Raw genomic sequence first — 24525 nt, forward strand, 5'->3', positions numbered from 1 at the left:
CCTTCCCTTTTCTTTCCCTGAGGTGTGATCCTCTCTGTATTCTGTTTTTTCTCAACATTTCTGGTTTGTTGATGGCAGGTTTTCTTGTTTTCCTAGGATTTTTTTTTTAAGTTTTTAAAGGTATCTTCTCTATTATTTTTCACCTTATTTCTCATTGGTAGATATTTCCTGAAATTTTATGTGGTAGGTAGGGTATAGGTGCATGTGTTTGGTTAGCTATTTTGATCCAATCTCCATTAAATAATGTGTGCATGTGTGTGTGTGCGTGTGTGTGAGAGAGAGGTTTTTGCATAATTTTGTCTTATGTCTCAGATTATTCTTTTCTCCTCCAAATGATGTAAAAAGTAAAGCTAGAGTTAAACTGAATCTTAGCCTTTTTTTTTAACCTATATTCTTCTCTATTCCCTTTATTCTGAAAAAAAAAAAAGGCCAAATAAAGTAAAAATGTTCCCACCATACTTCCTGGTATTACCCAGTGTCATTCAAAATGCTCCAACTTTTCCTGAAATGGGAGGTAAATTGGTGCTCATTGGTAGCAGCTGATTTCAGGATCAGGCTCGGGGGTGGGTGGCAGCTGGATGTTGTGGTTATAAGCATTTTAGAAAACATCAGGCTCTGGGAACTAACACTAACCATGTTCACAAAAACTTACTTTATAACCCCAAAGACTTGGTTTGTTGTTGTTGTTTGCTTAGGATATGGGATGTATTATAAATTTGCAGGGACTACTTGTGATGAATAAGACACATTTGGAGTTGGATTTGAATTGGAATCCTAGCTCACCATTCATTCACTCCTCTCTGTTACCTAAAATTTCTGAATCTTCACTTTTGTCCTTGTGAGCATTAAATGAGATGAAGAACATGAAGTTCTTGGCACAGCAGTTTAGCATGTAGATAACATGGAATAGACATTAGAGATGGTGGTGAAGCTGATAATGGTGGTGACACTGGAATTCTGCTCCTGATGGTCTCCTTCCCAGTGTCACTGAGCCTGGGAAAACAGATGAATAATCCAGAAGGATTACTGGGAAGTGTGAAATTAGCAAAGACTGTTTGTATAAAATACATTTATATCCATATACGTATATGCACATATATACCATTTAGGTTTTATTTAGTCTTTATTTGATTATGTTATTATGAAAAAAATATTTTGTGCCTCAGTTTTCTAACCTGTGAGGTCACCTTAATAGGATTGTCATGGCTATTCTACGAGGAAACATTGTAAAGTGCTTAAAATAGTGAGTGGGATATAGTAGGAGCACAATAACTCAGCTATGTTATTATTAATATTATTATTTCTATTAATAATATTATATTACAATATTTTATATAAGGTGTGGAAAAGCCAGAAAATTATCCTATTTCCATTCAAGTTGGTGATTTTATTTTTTCAACCAACAGTTGGAACACATGATTGAGCATAAATTCATGTGATAAACACATATTTAAAATTGAGACTGTTCTGGAAAATAGTGAAACTATATGGTTACTGTAACTAGAACATATATTTTTGATGACCAGAATACTTGTGCCAACCAAATACAGCTTTTTTTCTCTGTGAATTTCTCCAATCTAAAGCCATTGCTTCCATTGCTTTAAACTATTACTCTTTTTTTCCCCCTTTTTTAATGGCGGTGCTGGGGAATGAACCAAGGACCTCCTGCATGCTAAGCACATGCTCTACCAGTGAGCTATACCCCCACATCCTAAACTATTACTCTTTTAATTATCAGTGGAACCATTTTATCAAATAAAATCTCAGAGGATACCCCAATATAGAAGTAATAGTGTGCTATGTGGCCTGGAGTCCTTGACCCAGAGCTCTGCTTGTTTATCATCTCCGTGACACTCTAGGCTCCTGGAAACACAGTTTGAAGACCTTATTTCTCATTGGTAGATATATAATCAGTTTTGCAGATAACAATTTTTTCTTCATCATTATTATGCATTGGTTATGCATTTCTAATTATATACTCTAGTTTTTGTTTTACCTTTGGGAAGTACTTCTGTGAAAAACTTCAGTTTTATCAACAATAGACTTACAAATTACATTTGGGAGTTGGTTACTTTTAGAGATGAGTTGTTCTAAACATTTTATACTGGTTATTTTTAGCTTCCTCTACAGAGGGTTTTTTTTTTTTTTCCCTTTACTCCAAATCAAGTTACACCATAGAGTCTACACTTCCTCATGAACTTATCTTGGTCAATATTCCCATTAAATAAAGAGCCCATAGGAGTATTTGATTAATTATTCTTTCTCCTTATTGGGAAATAATTTATATAAAATAAATTTCATAAATTTAAAGCATACAATTTAGTTTCAACAGTTGTATATGCCTGTGAAATCTCCACTACAATCAAAACAGGATTTATTTTCCATCATAGCCAAAAGATTTTTACTGCCCCTTTACAGGCCACCCCTCCCTCCACCCCTGGCTCCAGGCAATTACTGATTTGTTTTTTCTCATTTTAGATTAGTTTGAACTTTATATAAATGGAATCACACCTTTGTCTCTGACCTCTTCGTTTCAGCATAATGATTAAGCCTATGAGTAATTCTTTCCTTTTTTTTTTTTTGGCTGATTAGTATTCCATTGCACAAATATACCACAATTTATTATTTCACCTGTTGATGGGCTTTTGGGTTCCTTCTGATTTGGGGCTATTGTGAAAAAAAGCTGCTGTGAACATTTATATTCAAGTCTTTTTGTGTATGTATGTTTTAATTTCTCTTGGGTAATACCTATGAATGGAGTGGCTGGGTTATATGGCAGATGTGTCTTTCACTTTTAAAGGAATATATTGTGAGAACTTACAACTCCTCCTGTATATGTGGACTCAGATAAGGATACTAAATCCACTAATTTCTCTAGGTGGAAGGCAGGGAGAAACTCTTATCCTCCTTAGCCTTAGCCCACCTACTTCCATATTTAATTACTTATCAATTCCTTTGGGTTCCTAAAATAATTTCAACATGCTTCTTCTTCATCTGTCCAGCCCTACTTAAACCATCTCAGGATTTCTTCGGTACCTGTTTTGTATTCAGTACTGTGCTAGGTGCTAAGGGGCCACACAGGACTTGAGTTAAAAGGGCAGCAAAATAAGGACCCCTCCTATTGCCTGGACAGATCGGAGAAACCACAACTATAGGTTATGTTACAGGCAAACTATGTGAGAACTCTTGTGGTTGCATTCCATTTGCTTGACTCACATGCTGGAGGAAATAGCCCACCTTTGAGTGTGAGCTGCAGTCATTCATTTTTTAAGCGGGTGTGGCTGTGAAATGAAGTGTTATGAGAAATCCCCCAAAAAGGGGGGAAGGAGAGAGAAAACTTTCCTCTTTTTATACCAAATATATATCTTTTCTCTTGGCCAGTGGTTCGCCAAGTGTGGCATCCGTATTAGTAGCACCAGTTTCCCTTGGGAAAATATTAGAAATGCATATAGTCGCGCCTCACCCTAGATCTACATTTCATCCGAACTCTTGAGCGTGGGATCTGTGATTCAACAAGCTCTCCAGGTGTTTCTCATCCACACTCAAGTTTGAGAACCACTGTGCTAAGATCATTCCAATTGTGTACACGGTCATCTTTAGGCATGGAGGAAGGTGCGTCCTGGGTAGCTGTGGGCAGTAGGTTGTCGCAGCGCCCATCAACGTCTCCTGCGCGCCTCTCTCAGCACCTGCAGCTCCACTTCAGCTCTCGGCTTCTGGTCCTTTCCCTTGGTAGTCGCAGCCAAAACCCGGCAAGTGGATTCGGAGTTTGTTGACCCGGATGCCGGCCGGGCATGCGTAGTGGCGCGAGCGCCGCAGCTAGGCGGGCGCCGAGAGGTAGCCGCAGAGCGGACCGCGGGCGCCTGGATCCTGAGCGGGAGTGCGGGCTCGACAGCAGACGGCTGCGGCAGGTACGCGGCGCGGCGGTGGGGTCCGAGAGGAAGCCTGGCAGAAAACGAGGCTTTACTTTCTCGCTGGCGCGCGCAGCGGCTCCAAAGAAGTCTCTCCGGTTTCCCTGGCTGGGGAGGCGGCTCCCCGACGCGTCCTGCTCAGTCCGGGCAGCACGTAGTGCGGGCAGGTGTTAACTCGTGTATTTATGCTGCTTACACAGTAAGCCTGAGAACTGCATTATGATTCTCTGCATGAAATTAGGCATTCTGTTAACTTTTCTGTTTTCCTTTCTCTCATTTAAACTTTGGGGGGTTGGGGGTGTGCTGCTGGTGAGGCTTTCTGATCCAGCCTGTTTCGCTTGAATTCTGTGACCGGTTTATTTGCCTTTGGCCTTTTTGTACACAGGATCAGTAGGGCTGGAGTGAAATCGCATCCGTGGTTTCTGGTTTTGGTGCCTTTCCTGGAGCAGGGGGGCCTCTGGATGCGGCATAAATAATGCCAACTTTCAGCGCATTTCAGTGCCAAAAACTTTCCGCATTTCAGCTGCATTTTTAAGTACAGATTTTCTAAAATTAAAAAAAAAATTCTGCTTTACTTTTCTACATTACTGTTATTTCAGGCTTTATTTGGTATTATTAAAAGGAAGTGGTCTTTTAGATGAGTGGCAGAGTTCTCACTTTTCTCCCCTTTATTTACCCTGTCACATTTTATGGGTCGCCCAGAGACATTTTACCCTGGGGCTGTGGTATTGGATACACTTGTAGGAAGTTAAGGCTGTGCTGCACACATGTCTTAAAGAATCTGTAAGCCATCAACAAAATTTGGGGGCACATACTGAACATTCTTTAAGTGTTAAATTTATGATGTGGGAGGCATATGCATAGAATAAGTAAGTGTAGGGGGGAAATTTTTAGTTCAGGAGGAGAAACCTATATGGAAAGGGGATATAGATGCCTGCCTTTCCCTCCACACCCCCGCCCCCATGATAAAGGTTTTAATGGCAGAAATAATATACAGTTGGTTTAGTTTTGGACTGTAGAGACCTTTGAGGTCAGCCAGTTCAGCTGCTTCAGTTTACAAATGAGAAAACCGAAACCAACAAGGTTAAATGACTTGCTGTGGCTGCTAAAGCCCCTTGGCAAAGCTGGGCCTGGGACCCAGGTTTTCTGATTTTAGGGCTCTTTTTACCATCCCCCTGCTGATACTTTCCTCAGTTTGGTTAGATTATTAAACCTTCTCTTTATTTTTATTTTTAGTTGAAGTATAGTTGATTTACAATGTTTCAGGTGTACAGCAAAGTGATTCAGGTATACATATTTATATAAATATGTATTCTGTTTCAGATCCTTTTTCATTATAGGCTATTAAAGTACTGAATATAGTTCCCTGTGCTATACAGTAGGACCTTGTTTATTCTTTATATATAGTAGTGTATATCTGTTAATCCCAAATTCCAAGTTTATCCCTCCCCACTCCTTCTCCCTTTGGTAACCGTAAGTTTGTTTTCTATGTCTGTGATAAACTCTCTTATTCTCCTCTACCTCCTATACTTTGTGGTCTGGCTTAAACAGAAAATTAGTTATTCCTGCTACTAAGCTTGCTAGCAGCTTTGGAGCTTTCAAAAAGTACCCTCTCACACAAGCCCCACCTAACAATTTCCTGGTCTTGAAACCGCCCTCCTTCCTTACCTTAGTCATGCTGGACCCTTGGCCCCTGTCTGCCTCCCTCCCTGTTGAAGTTCTGCACATGCATGCAGGTGTGGCTCAGGTGTGACCTCTTCCTAGAAGGCTTCCTTGATCACTGCGGCCAGAAAGTAACTCTCCCTCTTCTGAGCCCTCTTAACGTTTATTACTGTTGTCTGTGCTAGTATCCCCCTCATCTTTAGTATCCCGGGTTGTTGAATTTTAGTACATATCCCAACTTCCTGACCAGTGAGTGTAAGCTCTTGGAATTTCTGATTGCCTGTGACTTAGACATCCCACCCAGAACTAAGCACAAATAATGTTCTCAGTACTGATTGTGGGAGGGAGGATGTGAAGGAGGGACAACTTTAAACAGAATTGATGTGGGTGCTCTGTAAAATGAGAGAGGCCACCTTAGAGCTATATAGCAAGATAGTGGCCAAGCTAAACCAGCCTGATGAGATGATTCTCATATCTTCGTGAGGAATCACAAACTATTTGCGGCAGTTCTGGGGACAGGGGTCAAATCGTAGTAGAGGAGAGTTGCCTAGGGCCTGGATTTAAGCATGTGATTCTAAGTGCAGAGTGGAGAGCACAGACTTAAGAAATGATGTAAAGGGAAAAGCATTTGGTAAAAAACTCGATGTGGAGGAGAAAAGACATTTTGAAAATTCTTTTCGTTTCAGGTTTGACGTGCTGGTCATGTACTATTCTTTTTATTTTGTAAACACCTCCAGTTGTGACAGAATCTCTTGTTTCTTACAGTTGTCGATGTGGTTGTCTCATTTCTCATTCTAGATGGTAAGCTTTTTGGGGAATGATCTTTAATCTCTCATAGCTTTGCAGTATTCGATACTCAATAGTTACGGCATGAACAAATAAACAAACAAATGTATCTTGACATGGGGAGAATGAGCATTTTGGACCTTAGGGCTGTAAGGCAGCAGTTTATCCAGACCACCCCCTCATTATGTAGAGAAGAAACTGAGATAACGCTAGTTAGTGGTGAAGCCAGAGGCTCTGCTCAAGTTTTATCACCACTAGCCCCAAGCTCTTTTCATTAACCCTAACTTTTCAAAGTTACCAGCCCCAAGATTAATTTGAGTTGGCAGCAGGACGCTCCAGTTGGAGATGTTCTGTAGTTCAAAAGCCCTCAGAGACCTAATCGAAAGGGGGAAACTTGGTGGCCAATGGGAGGACATCTGTGTCACTGGAAGAGATGAGACACAGGGGATGACTGGCCAATTCAAGGTTGATTACACAGAATGAGGGTGGGCAAGGCTGCAGACCTGGGAATCTGCATACAATGCAGTCGAGGAGGCATCTGGAAAGGACGTGAGAGGTTAGCTTGTCAGGGGCAGAATATCCAAACGGATGGACCCAGGGTCCTTGAACTGAGAGTGTATTTGGGAGAGACATACGCTTTCGGGAGGTGGTGAGCAATAGCCGTGGTGTTTATGACCCAGGAATTTGGGGTAAGTTTTAGATTGAGAGAGCTGTGATCAGTCTCATCACCTGTAGAAACAAGACAGAAAGTAGTTCTTCCGAAACCAGAATCCAAGTTCAAGAAGTCGCTTACAATATTTGTTTACTTGGAACAGACGTTGCAAATAGCCATTTTGCAAATCAAAACACAGCCTTTTCATTGAGCTGCACATCGCATCGAGGGAGCTGTTGTATGGCACACATCCTTCCTGTTGATATTCACGCTGTAGTTGATCACCGTCTTCACCTGGCAGTGATGCTTGTTCTTTTAAGAGCCAAGAAGAGATAGCAGTTAAGGGGAAATACAGCTTGAGAGATGATTACCTGGCGGGGGGGGGGGGGTGGCCAAGTATAGAGGGATTACCTTTTTATAATCATTACATTAGTCACAGTTAATTGGACATCCAAATACAAAATCAGGCAGTACATTGAAGTTAATGTCTCATACACTTAAAAAAACGCCCAGATATTAAATTCCAGATTAATATACCACAACTCTGTGTAAAATAACTATATTATGTAAGTTCCTCAAAATAATGATAGTAATATTAGTAACTAGTATTAATAGAATGTTTTCCATGGACCAGACACTGTACCGAAGACTTTACAAGCAATATGTTGGAGTCTCTCCAAACCATCCTATGAGATTGGTGCAATTATTATTCCCATTTTACGGCTGAGAAAACTGAGACATAGATAAAAGCACATGTCTGAGGTCACTTGTCGATATAAGTGGCTGAGCTGAGCTTAGACGGAAGGCCCTACTGACTTCAGGCACTGAGAGCTCAAATAACGTAATAGCTTAAGAAAATGCAAGGCTTTATCTGTGGTAACCCCAACAGATGCTTAGAATGGCCACAGATTTTAGCTGGTGACACTCCCAACATTCTGTGAGCCAGACTTTAATAACAAACATAACAGTGATGAATCTTTCTGGGTTTTGTTTTTAAAATTATTCCACTTTGTCTTTTTCTCCTTTACCCTTGAAGCATTCCTGGAGGCGGAGACAGCACCTCTTTCTCTGGGTGCACCATAAAGCTAATTCTGTCCTGCTCCCACCGTCTTTTGTAGGGTGGAGCTGGGGTGCTGGAGGAGAGTTGGTAGTCATCCAGTAGATGACTCTGGACCTAGGGGTTGAGACTCACCTTGTGTATAAGCCTGAGGACTCTAGGGAGACCGGATTGATAAGGACTTTTTCTCCTGCGGTGGCAGGATCCACTGCTGGGAGCTTCTGGGGTAGCTGAGGGTCCTGGCCCTAATCTTGATCTCAGATCTTTGAACTGTGGTCAAAACCCCCAGGCTGAACCCAGACCTGGACACTTCCCTTCATGGTCTTCAAACTCAGGGAGTTCTGACATCAGTGTGGACTTGCTGCAGTTGCAGGTGGGTGCTGATCCCTCGGGGAAGGCCCCAGGTCAGAAACAAGTGATTTAGAGGCAGGACTGCCAGGCCTCAGATTTGACCAGCTGAGTTGGCTGTGAGAAAACGTCCCCTCCTGCCTTCCCTGATGAACCTCATTAATCCCCCTGGGGAGTGTCAAAACGGAAGCCAGCCGAGGGCATTCGCTCTTCCCCTCCCTGTGCCGCCTGAGCGCTCGGTCCATTTCCTGCTTCTGCCTTACCTTCTCCTGAGCTGGTCCAGTGCCTTCTCAGGGCCTGCGCTCTGGATATGAAAGGAAAGGCCGCCACTTCAGGCCATTGCTTGTTTCAACATCCAGAAATCCAAATCAACATTTCATTCTGGATAGTGATAAAAATCTGAGAGAAAGAGGCCTTTGTGCTGCCTTCAGGTTTATTGGTTATAAAACAGTTGTACGATGCCGATTGCTGGAAATTTTGCTGACTTGTAAAATCACATGAGATGTGAGGCTGTGTCAACTTGGATCATTTTATTTCTTCTCAATACTACTGTGTCTAGAGGTGCCTACTTGCCTTTTTTTGGTAAGAAACATGTAGCATGGCATCTGTAAAAGCAAGTTGCTTTTTAGTAATACTGTGGGCACAGGAAGGGCAGGAGGGTTGATTAGGAGAGTTTTTCTCCTATTTAAACACTTGTTTTAGCAGAGAGCATTTTACTTTCTAGAGGAGTTACAGGTCGTTTGTTCATAAAGTCCAGTTGTTAAGGGAACTTTAGACTTTATAATAATAAGCTATCATTTTTGTTTTGCTCTTTTGAGCAATTTAGTGCTGTGAAAAACTGTAAGAACATTTGGGAACTCAGTGCACACAGATATGCCTTCAAAAAGAATCCAAGCCAACCATGAAGAAATCGTGAGAAGCTGAGTTTTTTCTGATAGTGAGGAGGATGGATCTCTTGGTAGAATGTTTGTGAGAGGGCCTTCCTGCTAAAAAGCAAAAGGTTTGGGGGAATAGTTGACAGGAGAAACTCAATACTAGAGGAAACCAGAATTACTTTATTATGGAGAAGCTCAATAAATTTTTTAAAGATCCAGCCCAGGAAATAACACATTTAAAAAAAATGACAACCCCTTCAGTTTGTTGGAGACCCAAGAAACAAGAGATGTTAGCTGTGCTGTCAGCGTAGAACTTGGCTTAAATTTGAGTTTAAAACATTGGTAAATGTGTGTGGAAGGATCAGTCATGTTAATTATACCTAGGACCAAGGTCGGCTTGTCCAGACCATCCTCCTTGGTCCCATGTTGGGCCCTCTGCACTCCACGAATAAATGAGTAAACCTGTCTCTATGATCACAGTTGTAAAATCCAAAGTGATGCATGACAACCTGTGATGTAAAACAAATGTTGAACAAGCAAAAAAGTTTTTTGAACTTTTTTGGCGGGGAGGGGAGGAGGTAATTAGGTTTGTTTACTTAATCATTTCTTAATGGAGGTGCTGGGGATTGAACCCAGGACCTTGTGCATGCTAAGCACGTGCTCTACCACTGAGCTATACCCTCCTCTTGAACAAGCAAATTTGAATGCCTTAGAAAGTACTGGCTGTATTCACACTTCTTTCCCATAGCAGGTACTCAGAATCTGGAGTACATTGTTGAAATGAAAAAAACAAAAAACAAAAAAACAAAGCAGGTTCAGAACTGACTCATTTACAGTGAATGAGCAAAGGCACAAGTAGACTTTTTGTCTCATTTCACTTTGTCACTTTAAATGCCACCTTTTATGGTTCTATTGATTTCATTTTTTTTTGTCCTTGATGATGTATACTGTGTACTGTTTATAGATAAAAATCAATGCAAACTAGAATTTTGAGGTTTGGTAAATGAGTCTCTGCTTAGGGTTAAAATGCTATTCATCAATAATTTGATGGAAAGCCAATATAAATTAGTACATAATTGAACCTTTAGCTCGATAGCAAGTTAGTATTTATAACCATTGGGAACAAAACAAAAGCTCTCAAAGACTCCTGGATTCTTTCTTCTGAACGCGTTCTCAGCATTTTGTCCTGGTGAACTCTCCCTTTTTCTTCCTCTCCCTTTTTCTTCCTCTCTCCTCAGATTTAGGTTCATTGGGACACTCTTGGCCCAAGAGATGTTACCAAGAGTGGCCCAGTTCTTGCAGAGTTGAAGTGTTACTAGGTCAGTGAGGTGCCAGCCATGAAACACAGCTCAGTGATGTTTTTTAGCAGAAGTTGTCATGCAGGTGAAATAATTTTGGAAAAACAGTAGCAGCAATTTGCCTGATCCCTTTCCGTGTCCTTAAACAGCCCGAGTTAATCCCCAAGGTCACCATCAATGGAAAAAAGGTAATCTGAGAAAACTGGAATGTTTAGTGGTCAATCTAAATGAACCCCTTAGGATAATTAAAGTTTAGATATCTGAAATCAGTTGGCCTCTGATCAGAGTCACAGATGAGAAGTCAAAGTCTGGGAATCTGTTTCTGATCCCACGAGAAGAGAGGCCTTCTCTTCAGCTACCGGTTTGATGATTAAACAAGATAGTGAATGTGAAAGCAATTAGTAAACCATAAGGTAAGGAGGTGAGGTATTTATTGTTACAATAATGTTCTGACTTTACTGCCTTTCATTGATAGGTGGCCATGACTTTGAGAATGACTTGCCTACTTGAGTTACCGGGCTGTGAAATGGCACAGATGGAGCTCACATCTGTGTCTTCTAATTTCAACATCTGTCAGAGTGTCAGGGCTCAGCACTGGGACCACAGACAGCTAAGACAGATGTGGGGTTCCCGTCCTCACGGAGCGGCAGTCTACCCCAAATACAGTGCCCTTCCCATGAGTCTATATTTTCTTCTTTTACTGACCAGAGAGAATAATTTCTCTCTGAAATTGAGATCTGGTTTTTGTCAAATCCTGAATGTGTTTATGGCTAAGCCATAAGTGATTTCTCTGTTCCCTGAGGTGCCTTCAACAACTTAAACTTCAGATCTGTCATGACAGGGTGTTCATCTCCATTGTGGAGAGAGGGGTTGGATGCCTCTCAGCATCTTTCTCATTGTCAATCAGAGGCTTGTTGCAGATGAATAATTTTTTTCCTTCTCTGCAAAATTGAAGGGATTTGATTGACGAAAGGGAGCTGTGCTGGGGGTAGCACTATGAGTGAGGCGTGGTCCTTGTCCTCACGGGTTCTCTGTCAGCTGGGGGAGGCAGACACAGGGACAGCCTGTGACATGGGGGAGCACCAGGAGGAAGAGCAGAATGTGGCTTTGGGGGAGCCCAAGTAGAGAGCAGTTCATTCTGTTCAGTGGGTTGAGGAAGGTGTCTGGACTTTTGAGCTGAGCTTTGAAAGGAAAGCATGAGTTCAGTCTGCAGAGAATCGATAGAGGGAAAAGCCTTCCATGTGGGAAGGATAGGGACTGGATGGAGCTGGCCTGTTCAGGAAAATGCAGGTCTTTTCCTATGTTTACAACGTGAGCACTCATGAGAATCAGCTGGAGAGCCTGTGAAAAAACAGATGGCTGGGTCCCAACTCAAGTTTCTCATTCTTCAGGCTGGGATGGGATGGGAGAATTTCATTCTAACAAGTTCCCAAGTGGTGCTGAGTCTGATGCTCTGGGACTTTGAGAGCCACTGGACCAGAGTATCATGTAACTGAGAGAGGAGAGCTAGAAAAAATTGTTTTCTTTTAAAACTTAACTGTCCTACCTTCATAAAATGGTTGTTTCAGGTTTTGTTGTTATTTTCTTTTTAAATTAGTGTCTTTTACCAAGTGGTTGCTGCCTTGTGCCCTTTGCTGCCCTCTGGAAGTTCCTTACCCACTCCACCCCCCACCCCAATCCCCTAGTTCTCCCAGGAAACCAGCCCTTTTCTTGCATTCCATAGTTTTAAATAACTGCTGTTCAGCCACTGTGACATTCCAACCATGGAAAGCTGAGCAGCCAACATCACTAGACGAGGTTAGGAGTTGATCCAAACCAAGTGTGAATGACTAGTATATGCAAGGAATATGCATTTGGATTTTTTTTTTGTGTACCTGGATATAATGTTAAACTTAATTCAATAAGTATTTTTGGAATAGCTTGCAAGCTCTGAGCTAAGAGAGAGGACATAGACAATTGCAGGAAGTTCCTTCCTTACCCTCAGAAAAGTGCAGTCTTGTAGGAGGTTTAAGATATACGAATCTATGGCTCCAGTCTAGGGCAGCTGGTGCTAAGTGCTGTGAGAATAATGGAAACCAAAGGTGATAGAACTGAGGAGAGATTCACTTTCCATTTTAACAATTAGGGCCAGTAGGGCAGGGTTGAGAGATGATGGTTTATGCAATCTTCTTTTTTTTTCCTTCATTTTTTAAAAATTGAAGTACAGTTTACAATGCTGTGTCAATTTCTGGTGTATAGCATAATGTTTCAGTCATACATATACATCTATATATTCGTTCTCATATATTCATTTTCATTATAGGTTACTACAATATATTGAATATAATTCCCTGTGCTATACAGTGTAAACTTGTTAATCTAGTTTATGTATAGTAGTTAGTATCTGCAAATCTCGAACTCTCAATTTATGCCTTCCCACCTCCTTTCCCCTCTGGTAACCACAAGATTGTTTTCTATGCCTATGAGTTAGTTTTCTGTTTTGTAAATAAGTTCATTTGTGTCATTTTTTTAGATTCTAGATATAAGTGGTATTTTTCTTTCTCTTCCTGGCTTAGTTCACATAGAATGATGATCTTCTGATGTTTTATCTATCTTTGTGAACCATCTGATGAGAAAGAGCATTTGTCTACTTTAAGAAAATAATGGAGGAGGGGGGGGCATTTGAATTGGGCAGTGGAGGGTGGCCAGGTGCTCACCAGGCCAAGAGGACAGCTGGGAGAGTAATAGGGAGAGAGGCATTGCGGACAAAGGGGCAGCTGAACCTCAGAATGGAGATGCAACAGGGAAATGCAAGTTCAGCCAGAGCCGAGTTCTCCAGTTCATTTTGGAAAGTACAGGGAGGTAAGACTGGAAAGGTGTTCAGGGAGGATTGTAGAACCTTTTCAGTATGAGGTTGTAGAGTTTGGACTTTATTCTATAGGCAGTATAAGTCACAAGCTTACCTCCGCTCACTCCCAGGTCCTTCCTAGCCCCCAAACACAACAGAAGAGGAGGAATCTCCCATTTCTTACTGTGCATTGATCTGTGGTTCCTTGGAACTGTGGTACTCTTGGAAAAACACCTAAAAATGTTTTTTTCCTGGCTCTGATTTCAATATGTGTATTTCAGTCATCTTACAGACTTGCAAAAGTTAATCCATGATTAAAGGCTTCTGGGTCTTTCAAAAATATGTAACATATAAAAGGCCATCCAACTTCAATTTCTGAGAGACAAATTATAAAAATGAGATAAAAATGAATAAATCGTTCGGTCTAGTGATTATATTGCTTGTTCAGGGTTGTTCTGGGAAGAGATAGGAATTCAAAAGTTAAGGCTGAAAGTATGGAGTGCCACAAATACTCTCAAGGGACTTCAAGTGCTGAACGATTCCAAAGGTAAGTGTGAGTGGCCATGTGTTGTCTCTGGAACACTTTAGCTATCTATATACATTGGGAGGTGTCTGGTTGAGTACTGGTTTAGAGGAGCTTGTCTCTGGAGACTAGAGGGCACAGCCGAGAGGCTCCGTGGGTGGGAGAATCTCCAAGTCCTTAAGCCTGTCTGAACCTGGGTTTTTGTTGTTGTTATTGTTGTTTGTATTTTGTTGTTCTTTTCTTGTTGTTGTTGTGGATTAAGTAAGATAAAATAGGGAAGATATGATACACATTTTGGATCAAAATCTTCTACGACTAAGATTTATTCTAAGTTCTTGTGGCCCCATCTGTGGCCACGTAGAGTGTGAGTTTCTTGAAGACAGGACTGTATCTTTTTCACTTTGTACACCATTGCTTGAATGCCTACTATACAAGTAAGCACTTAATAAATTGTTGAACGAATGGAAGAAAAATGGAATGAATGAATGGATGAACCTGTACCCACCCCCACCTCACCCACTTAATATTTTGTAGCTTCTTGCTTGTAGAGACTTAAGACCCATGGTGCCTTATTTTCAGACTGCTAATCCTAGGTCTGTGTTTTACTGGCAGTAAATCTTGAGAGATACCCCCGCCTTATCCAAGAGATGGCTGCATAGCTTGTATTCAAAGTATAAGGCTCATTGTCAGTTCATATGTGCTCTAAACTAATTCCAGAAATGATTTCAGTAATGATATGTAATAATAATGTGTTACATGTAGATAATGCTTGTATGTAAAATTGATTCACCTCTAAAATAAACTGACATATAAATTGAGGTTATATTCCTCTTGAAGTATTTCTTATTATTTTAAAAGAAATCGGATTAGAGGTGAGTAGGGGGTACTTATAGAGAAGCTTAAAGAATGTATATATATATATATTTTTTTATTTATTTATATTATATTTTTTTTTAGTGGGGAAGTAATTAGGTTTACTTCTTAATTTATTTTTAGAGGAGGTACTGGGGATCGAACGCAGGACCTTGTGTATGCTAAGCATGTGCTCTACCACTTGAACTGTACCCTCCCCAGGAATGTATATTAATACACTAATCTGCTAGAGGCTTGGATACCTGTTTTATCTGCAGTTAAATGAAACAAGAAGCAAAAGTTAACTTTATTCTACCCTAGGTTTTACAGTTTCTCTAATGTTAACAGTAATCCAGTTCTTGATTCCTGAAATTAGACTTGATTAATGTGGGAAAACGATTCATCGCTTTCATTTTGAACAAAGTAATTTGGTTTGTAAAATTATTATATTTCCTGTTAATGTACATCAGGAAATGTTTCAGATAAAAAGATTAAACTTTCTTAATTTTTACCGAGTTATATCTTACCTAAGTGCTATATATTGTGCTGTGGGAGGCTAAACCTTAATTGAAGTATTTCTGCAATGTTAATACTACATTTCTCATAGGACTAGGGCAACAAATAATGGAAGAACTGAAAACATTGTAATTTTCTAGTAATTCAGAGGAAATGACAATTCTGAGATAGTATACTAAAATGAGTACACAACAGTACTCATTTTTGTAAGTTAATTTATTATTAACTATTGGTGGGAATATTTTTTGCATCCTTTTTCACATCTCAGGCACACTTTCGAGAGGGCTTTTGTTATATATGTTTCTCATTTATTCTGAAGAGGCTTATTCAAACCATGTGCCTGCACAGTTTCATCCCATTATGTTATGCTCTTAGGCATTACACTAAGGGTGTTACAAAATCAAGCAGCAAGACTTCTCAGGGAAATTAAAGATTTCATATCAACCAGACATTGTCAAAATCTTAGTCTTTGAATAGGATTAAATGTGTTCCTTCAGTATTCCTGGTGCACATGATGTTGTTGTTTTTAAACTAATAGCTTTATTTATGTGTTGAGGTATAATTCACATAGCATACAATTCACTCATTTAAAGTATAAGCCATTTTTAAGATATTTCCATTACCCTGTATCTTTTAGCACTCATTCCTCATTTCCTCAGTTTTAAAACATTTGGTGGATCATGCTTTATTCAGAAATGCTCCCTCCTGTAAATCAAATTCTGTTAGTCATCCTCCATCTCTTCCCAGGCAATGATAAATCTACTGTCTGTCTCTATAGGTTTGCATAATCTTGACATTTCATATAAGTGGAATCATACAGTATGTAGCCTTTTGTGTCTGGCTTATTTCACTTTTCATAACGTTTTCAAGTTTCATCCATGTTGTAGCATCAGTACTTCACTTTCTATGGCTGAATAATAGCTCATTGTGTGGATCTACATTTATTCATTCATCAGTTCATGGACATTTGAGTTGTTTCCACATTTGGCTATTATGAGTAAATGTGCTGTGAACATTTGTGAACAAGTTTTGGGGGGACATATGTTTTCATTTCTCTTGGGTGTGTACCTGGAGGTGGAATTGCTGGGTTATAGGTGACTCGATGTTTAATGTTTTGAGGAACTTCCAGACTGTTTTCCCAAACTGTTCTATTCCAGGCTGCACTATTTTGTGTTCCTGCCAGCAATGTATGAAGGTTCCAGTTTCTCCATATCCTCACCAGCACTTGTTATTATCTGTCTTTTTAACTATGGCCATCTTGGTGTGAAGTGGTGTCTCATTGTGGTGACTTTTTTCTTTTTAAATGGAGGTACTGGGGATGGAACCCAAGACCTCCTGCATGCTAAGTGTGTGCTCTACCACTGAGCTATTACCCTCCCCACAATGGTGACTTTTTTTTAAATTAATAAACTTAATTTTTTGGGAAAAGTTTTAGATTTACAGAGAAAGTAAGCAGCTAGTACAGAGAATTTCCACATGCCCCCACACTGATACACAGTTTACCCTACTGTTAACATCTTATATTGGTATGGTACACTTGTTATAGTAAATGAACCAATATTGTTACATTGTTATTAACTATAGTCTATGGTTTATTATTATTTCCTTAGTTTTTAACCTAAAGTCAATTCTATTCCAGAATCCCATCTAAGATACCGCATTACATTTAGCTGAGTTTTAGCTTCTTGGGCTGTAAAAATACTTACATAATCAGAATTGGAAATCAGAAGTATGGTTAACAGGGAATTCTTAGGAATTTTAAAAGTTCATTTGCCTCAGGAAGATGAACAGAAATTTAACTCAAGCTATATTTTCCTAGCGACGACTGGAAAATCATCATCGTCGCATTGGAAGAGGATCAGATTATGTAACAGAATTCATTTTTGTGACTGTCAGGCAGCATCTAACCTAAGAGTAAAGCCAAAGGTGTATATATATATTTTTTTCTTCTTTAAATGTACCCGAGAATGTTGTTTTTCTTGTAGTAAAACATAAAGTGAATAGAAATTCCGATTGACTTTAAGAATTCCACAGTGTGAGGCGGCAAGGGTCCAACGTGCAATGAGTATTTCCACCCACATCCATTACAGTAGTCCTCCCAGTTGCCTTGTGGAGGGGGCAGGGAACTGGGGCTCTGACAGGCTGTGTTGTCTGGCCTGCCTCACACAGCTGTTGGTTGAGATGAGATTTGAACCCAGGGCTGTGGAAGTTTATATCCTACTGTTTGCCAGACCAGGCTCCAGAGTTTCCAGTGGTTTTAAATCAGGAAGTTATCAAAGGGCACAGGATGGAGTCCTTATCTTACTGGATATTTTTACTGCCAGCTGGAGAAGATAGCATCTCTCTGTGCTCAAAGCCCCACCGAAATCAGGCTGTCCGATTAACAGTATACTTGTTGAGTGCTAACAGAAGAGAACTGAGCCAGCTTTGCCCGGGGCACTCTGCCATCTTGTCTGTGGAGCAGTAACTCCATTGCTACCCGTGTCTTCTGAAAATGAAGCCCGAGGGTCATAAAGCAAGACAGGAGCCACATGGAAGCACAGCATGTTCAGCTACGGTTTGTCTGGGGTTACATCGTTCAGTGAACATTGCTCAAGGGGCATCAGTCAGTGTATGTCTCAGTAAGATCTTAAGTTTTCTTGCTAAGTGAGTGGCGTAGAGGATTTGGTTTTCAATCCTTACCTTTGAATAGGAGAGGATGTAGTAATAATCTGTGAATGCACTTGAAGTAATAAATTTGTACGGATTACCTGTCTGAGGAAGGTCTGGAAAATTTCCCTACTTAATTCAGCAAATGAATCCTTGTAAATGGCCCAACTGGGTTGATCACAGAATCCAAGGTTTTCTTCTGCTCAGACTTTCTGTAGGAGTCAAGGTAGAGTAGGCTATGTTACAGTAACAAATCAACCCTGATATTTCCCTTGATTTCTTGCTCACAGAAATGTCAGTGTGCATTGGCTCTGCTCCAGGGCAGCTGTTCTGCGTGCAGTGACTCAAAGACCCAGGCTGCTGTGATTTTTGTGATTTTGCTGTTTTAACGTGGGACTTACAGATTGTCTCAGCAGGGGGAGAGGAGCTGGATCACATACTGGCTCTGAATTGCTTTGGCCTTGGGGGACACAGGTCACTTCTACACAGCTGGTCGGCTGGAACTAATCACATGACCTTGCTTGGAAGTGAGGGGGAGCACAAGGCTATTCAGTGAACAGTAAATGTCTTTGCTTCACCTTTAGAACCAGAGAACTGGTTAGTTTGGGGGAGGGGAACCTCCAAGTAAAGAGAGAAAAGCTTTCTGAAATGTGATAATTACTTGATGATTTAGATACAGCTGATTCAGTGACTTGATACCTGTTTGTGGATATCAAAGCTATTCTAAGAGGATGACAATAAAGTTTACTTCTTTCATATGATAATTCTTCAGGTGATGGCGCTGATGATCAAAGCTTGCATTTAGTAAGATAGTCTAAGAGTTTTACATGAATTAAATGAATTCAGATTGAGGGCTGTGATTTTATCTCGATGGTAAATATTCTCCAGTTCCATCAATTAACCTTAGAAGTGGTACCTAGGTTAGACGCATCACCATGCTGATAGCTCTCCTCTAGAAACCAGATTGTCACTATATTCTCATACACAGAGGCTCCCTAGGTTGGGCTCTGTACTCTGGATGTGCTCTAACTAGCAGAGGTTACAGTGAGACCCAATATTTACTGTGATTTGGATTTATACTTGTACATATGCAACTTAAGATTCTGCAGACCTTTTTAGCAGCCCTATCTAGAAAAAAGCTTGTGGTGAACTAAGACTTAGGGCCGTAGGATTTTTGTTTGTTTGTACATTTTTTTCCTTCAAACTAATCCTCTTCGGTTGTGTTTTTGTGATGCCATTTTTTTTCCCTTAAAAACCTACTGCTGGTTAACCTACTGCTGGTTAACACAGAACTCCTCTTTAGTTTATCCTTATGATCTGCCCTTTCTCTGTACTTCATTGTGGCCTCAGATTCTGCCATTGGAATTACAGGATATCAGAGACCCTAGATGGGCTGCACAGACGGGAGCAGTCCTCTCTTGTTCTCTGTGTGAAAGAGGCTCTCTGTTGTTTGAGAACAACTCTCTTTAGCACAGAGGAGCCCCACCTCAGGTTCTTTATGTCGATGCCATATTCATTCATCAAATATTTACTGAACACGGTTTGGGCCAGGCACCGGGCTAGGCCCTAGCAGTCTTTATCTTTCTTAGAAACAATAGTCTGGACCAAGGGAGTGACAAACTTAGTCTGTAAGGGACCAGATAAGAAATATTTTAGGGTTTATAAGCCAGATGGTCTCTGTCTCAATTACGTAGCTCTGCTCTTACAGCACAAAAACAGCCATAGATAGTATGTAAGTAAATGAGTGTGGCTGTGTTCCAATGAACATTATTTATGGGTGCTAAAATTTTGATTTCTTAATGTCACATGTCACAAGCTATTATTCTTTCGATTTAAAAAAATTGTTTAAAAATCTAAAAGCATTCTTAGTTCACAGGTAGTATGCAAGCAGGCAGTGGGCCAGATTTATCTGGTGGGCTGTTGGCTGACCCCTGGTCTAGAAAGAGCTCTGTAGGGTTTTTTTCCTTTTAATAAACAGAAAGAAAAAAACACAGAATCTCTAAAAAAAGAATGCATGTAAGTGGTTGGAGTTTAATTGTAATGCTCTGTATGGTTTTCTTCTCACAAATGGGTAGTGAACTGCCTTAATGATTACTTAAATTATTCAAGTGCAGTGTTTAAATGTCATTAACTTCATCCAAGCCTTTATTCAATAAACAAGTCTCCCATCAATTATTGGTGAATGTCGTTTCTGCAAATTGAGATGATTTCTTCACCCTTTCCTCCCTTCCCCTATATGTATTATGTGCCTACATATACATACACGTGTGTATACACATAATATACAGTTGTATACACACTTATATTACTTTTGAGGACCACTAATGCTGTGAAAATCATGAATCACCAATATTTAAAATAATAGCTAACATCTATCAGACACTTACCATCTGTCTAAGTCTTTTGCTGTTTTTTAAAATTAATCCTCCCCCAAAATCTGTAAAGTTGGTGTTATCATCATCATCATCTTCATTTTTTCGCTGTGAAGACAGAGACTTGGAATAACTCACCCAAGTTGATGCAATTAATAGGAAGCAGAGTCAATATTTCTTCTCAAGGATTCTGACTCCAGAGTCAGGACTCCTAATGATACATTATGCCTCCCTAGGTACTGAAATATATGTGTGAAAGTAACTAAACTGTATTTCTTGATTACACTGTAAAAGAATAGAAATGGTGAATAAAGATTAAAAAATATTTTTTTTTCTTAAGAGGCAAGCATGTGATTGCAAAAGGAGACATTTGGGAAGCAAATACTCTAGTAGTTTTCATTGATTTAATTTTAACTTGTTTCTGTCTGTGAGCAGATAATCAATGGAGACTCTAGCTTTAGGGTAAACAGTGGGCTGAGATCCTCCTCTTTTTGAACTGAGAATCAGGGCAGGGCAGGATTCACAATAGAATGGTGCGTTATGTCCGGCTCAAAAATTGTAATACAGACCCTTTATGTTGGTATGTAGGGTTTATAGAATACTCTCTTGCTTGTGACACACTGTGTGGAAGCACTTCATAACCTGGAAATCAGATTCCGGAGGAATCACTGTTAGTCCTTCTGGTGGGCCATGCCGCTATAGATATAAGCCTTAGCCCGACTTCCATTGTTCCTTACGTTGCATCAATAGAAGAGGTTAGATGTCAAGCGAACATAACCTGTGAAAGACGCCTAGCAGAATATTTAACATTTCCCTCACTTATTGTTGGACCTGTGTTATGTTGAACCAGGAGGAAAAGGACTGCAAAATCCATTCTTGTCCTGGGAGTCTTCTGAGAAGAAAAGAGAAGTAAGGTGTGACACATTTTATTTTGCCATTTAAGTGCTGGCCTTACAGGAAAGAGAAGTGAGACAGAAAAGGGAGAATTTTGAAAAGCAAATATTTACCTTGACACTGACTCACTAATCTAATCTTCTGGGCAAAGACCAGGAATTCCAAAGGTGCCCAGACCTGTGAGACTCTGGGGCATGTCTCTGGCGGTGGCACTGCAGTGGTTTGATGGCGGCATAGCAGTGCTGTCAGCCAGTTCACTGTGCATGCAAATAACAGGTGACTCGAGAGAAGATCTTTGTACACTTTTATGGCACAAGGATCTTTTCCTAATTAGGTGATAATTCTCCTCTGCGTTTTTCTGTATTCCAGCTTCTTGCGAAATAAAGAAGGCCATCAAGTGACAGGACCTTTCCAAAAACAATAAACTTTTATTTGCTTTATATGTAGTTTATCAGTAAGTAGGCCATAAAGTTCTACATCTGGTAACTTTGGATTACGGAATTTTTGTCTTATAACAACACAGGATATGCCTACTTTTTCTTTCAGGGAGTCCTGGAGAACTAGATATGTTGGAAAAGAGATGGCCTTTTTAGTTTGAGTTCCTTTATTCTCTCCTCACCTCTCCTCTCCTCTCTTCATAACTCAGAATGGAAGCCACCAACTGTTGAAGAGAGAAAAAACACACATATATTTCTTTCTTTCAAGATCACAATCCTCTAATTTGTATTTTTCTTTGTTGGGTGGGGTAATTAGGTATATTTATATATTTATTTTTAATTGGAGGTACTGGGAATTGAACCCTGGACTTCTTGCATGCTTAGCACACACTCTACCACTGAGCTATACCCTCTCCCCCCCTGCATACTCTAATTTGAATTTAGGGATATCTGAGAAAATTCACAGTAGCAGAGCTTGTGCTTAGCCACTGTCGGTTCACATATGCTCTGTGGAAGAAAGGCCCTTGGGAGAACTGGGAGGGTAGGGGACCGTAAGGATTGTGGGCAACTTGAATGTTTACCCCTTACCTGAAAGGCACAACTGTCATTGGCCTAGCCCAGTGTCATCATGTGGAAATATGGGCTCAGGATTGCTGAGCAATTAAATTTTAAATTTTGGAGCAGGTATGTAAAAATGAGATTCTGATTTGAAAAGAGAAAATAGAAACCTGAATTTTATGTGAATCTCTTCATTTTTACATATTAGCTCCAAAATTTAGAAAACACCCAATGAGCCACAGAGGGCATGTGTCCAGGCAGGATTTGGCCCATGGTACTATTTTGTCCCTTTGGCAGCCAGAGGGGGCCCTTAGTTTGGTGAGGAAGAATTTACCAGAGCCCTGAGATGGGTGCCCCAGGAGTCTGGAGGCCACAGAATGTAAGACCCGCATGGATTTCACCCTCTTCTCTCTTCTGTTTGGCTGATGAGGTTGTTTTGTAATTTTTCTGCTCTTAAGGAAAACCTTCTGCTGTCCCAATTTCCTTCCTAGAGGAGGAGGGGCTGGCGATGTTGAGTCCAGATGGGGATCCCAGGAGCTGAGTGGGGCTGAGCTGACGTGGGGCAGCGCTGGCTACACTGCAGGGTTGGAAGAAGCCAGGGCACCATCTGAGAATTGAGACACAAACGCATCTCTGCAGGATCTCGGTAGGTGGGCAGAACGTGGCACTGGAGCAGAGCTGCCAGGCCCAGGGATGCAAAGCAGAGCTGGAAGTGGTGGCCAAGAGGTGCCTGCGGTGCTGAGGAACAGCCCGAGGGCTTTGCTGTGGGTGGGGATGGAGCTGTTGAGTCAGCCAGCCTGGTCTGAACATTTATTGGTGACTGACCTAGAGAAGTAATCTAGGTTGAATTTCCTGTAGGCTCTTTATCTTCTTCTCTCCACTTACACCACTTTGGTGGCAACTCCGTGTTCCAGGAGCAGGAACATTATTCATTATGCACAGTTGATGCTGTATGGCTCCAGCATTATGGCTTAGACAAGACAGGGTCACTCTGCTTCCAGAATGAGGCCTTTGGAATTCTTAGTCACATTCCCTGTCATTCCCATGATTGTTAGGCTGGATGCTCTTGGATTGAGGAGGCTGATAGTTCATACTCTTCTTCTTTTTATTCTCTGAACTGATTGAGAAATCGATAGAGGCCTCTTACATAGAGCTCCAAATACCAACTTTATTCCTGGTGAAGCTGGGTCAGGATTGCAGGCTAGACGTGTGGCCAAACGGTCTTCCTCATTCCTTTCCTCCCAGAATTTTAACTTCTACCTACCCCATCCCAGGCAGAAGTGCTGGACAGTTGCCTCTGGGTTGCTTACCATTTGGAGGCAGAGGACAGTGTGCATCCTGGGGACAAGCTGCTGCCGAAGAGGGAAAGGGCAGGCCACGCCACGTGAGGACAGCGATGTGGAGCATTTTAGCCCCACCCACTTGAGCAGTGGCTCTCAGATGGTGCCCTCAGGCAAGCAGCACCAGCATGACTTCTGCAGTTGTTTGAAATGCAGATTTGTGGTCTCCAACCTAGGTGAACTGAATCAGAGCCTCTGGGGAGTGGGGCCCAAGAGTCTGGGTTAATGAGCCCTTAGGATTCTGCTGCAGTTAAAGTTTGAGAATCACTGCAGTGGAGAAAGGAGGTTCAGTGGACCCAAGACACTTATTCTCTCACGAGTGAGATGAATCAGTTACCTTTGTTCAGAGGAGAGTGAGAAGGGAATGCAGAGAAAGAGGCCAGAGTGCTGCTTTAACAACAGGGCCTCCTGGAAACAAAGATTCCCTGAATGGGTCTCCCCACCAGATAATCAAATCGTGCCTTCTGTAGAGGACAGTAGTCTGAGAAGGACCAGCAGGTGCAGACATAAAGATTTTCTTCAGATGCCCTTTTCTCATCTGTTAATGTTTCCTACCTTTTTTCCTTTTCTTTTTTTTAAACTTTTTTTTTTTAACGGAGGTACTAGGGATTGAACCCAGGACCTTGTGCGTGCTAAGCAGGCATTCTACCACTGAGCTATTCCCACCCCCACCTTTTCTATAAAGGATAAAAGAGAAAAAGGAAAGCAGAGAGCACTAAAAGATACAAGAGGAAAATAATGAATAGATATTATATTTCTTTCAACATCTTTTACGGTTAATTTATCATTTATTTTGTTTTAATTTATTTACTTTTTATTGATGTACTGTTGACTTACAATGTTGTGTTAGTTTCTGGTGTACAGCATAGTGATTCAGTCATACATATATATGTATATGTATCCTTTTTCATATAGGTTACTATACACTATTGAATATAGTTCCCTGTGCTATATAGTAGGACCTTGTGTGT

General features: G+C 40.8%; 1 protein-coding gene across 2 annotated transcripts in view; it reads left to right on the forward strand.

The window, feature by feature from the left end:
* The first annotated feature begins 3819 nt into the window (after positions 1 to 3819).
* PLS1 (plastin 1) overlaps positions 3820 to 24525 on the forward strand; it is a 95261-nt gene continuing 74555 nt past the window's right edge. The window contains exon 1 of one of the 2 annotated variants that reach the window (XM_015237947.3): positions 3820 to 3908. The gene's annotated coding sequence lies outside the window, so the exon portion shown is untranslated. The remainder of the gene's footprint in view (positions 3909 to 24525) is intronic. The other variant, XM_072958582.1, reaches the window with a different exon arrangement.

This window comes from Vicugna pacos, chromosome 1, assembly GCF_048564905.1.
Source record: "Vicugna pacos chromosome 1, VicPac4, whole genome shotgun sequence".
In the NCBI taxonomy this organism is placed as follows: Eukaryota; Metazoa; Chordata; class Mammalia; order Artiodactyla; family Camelidae; genus Vicugna; species Vicugna pacos.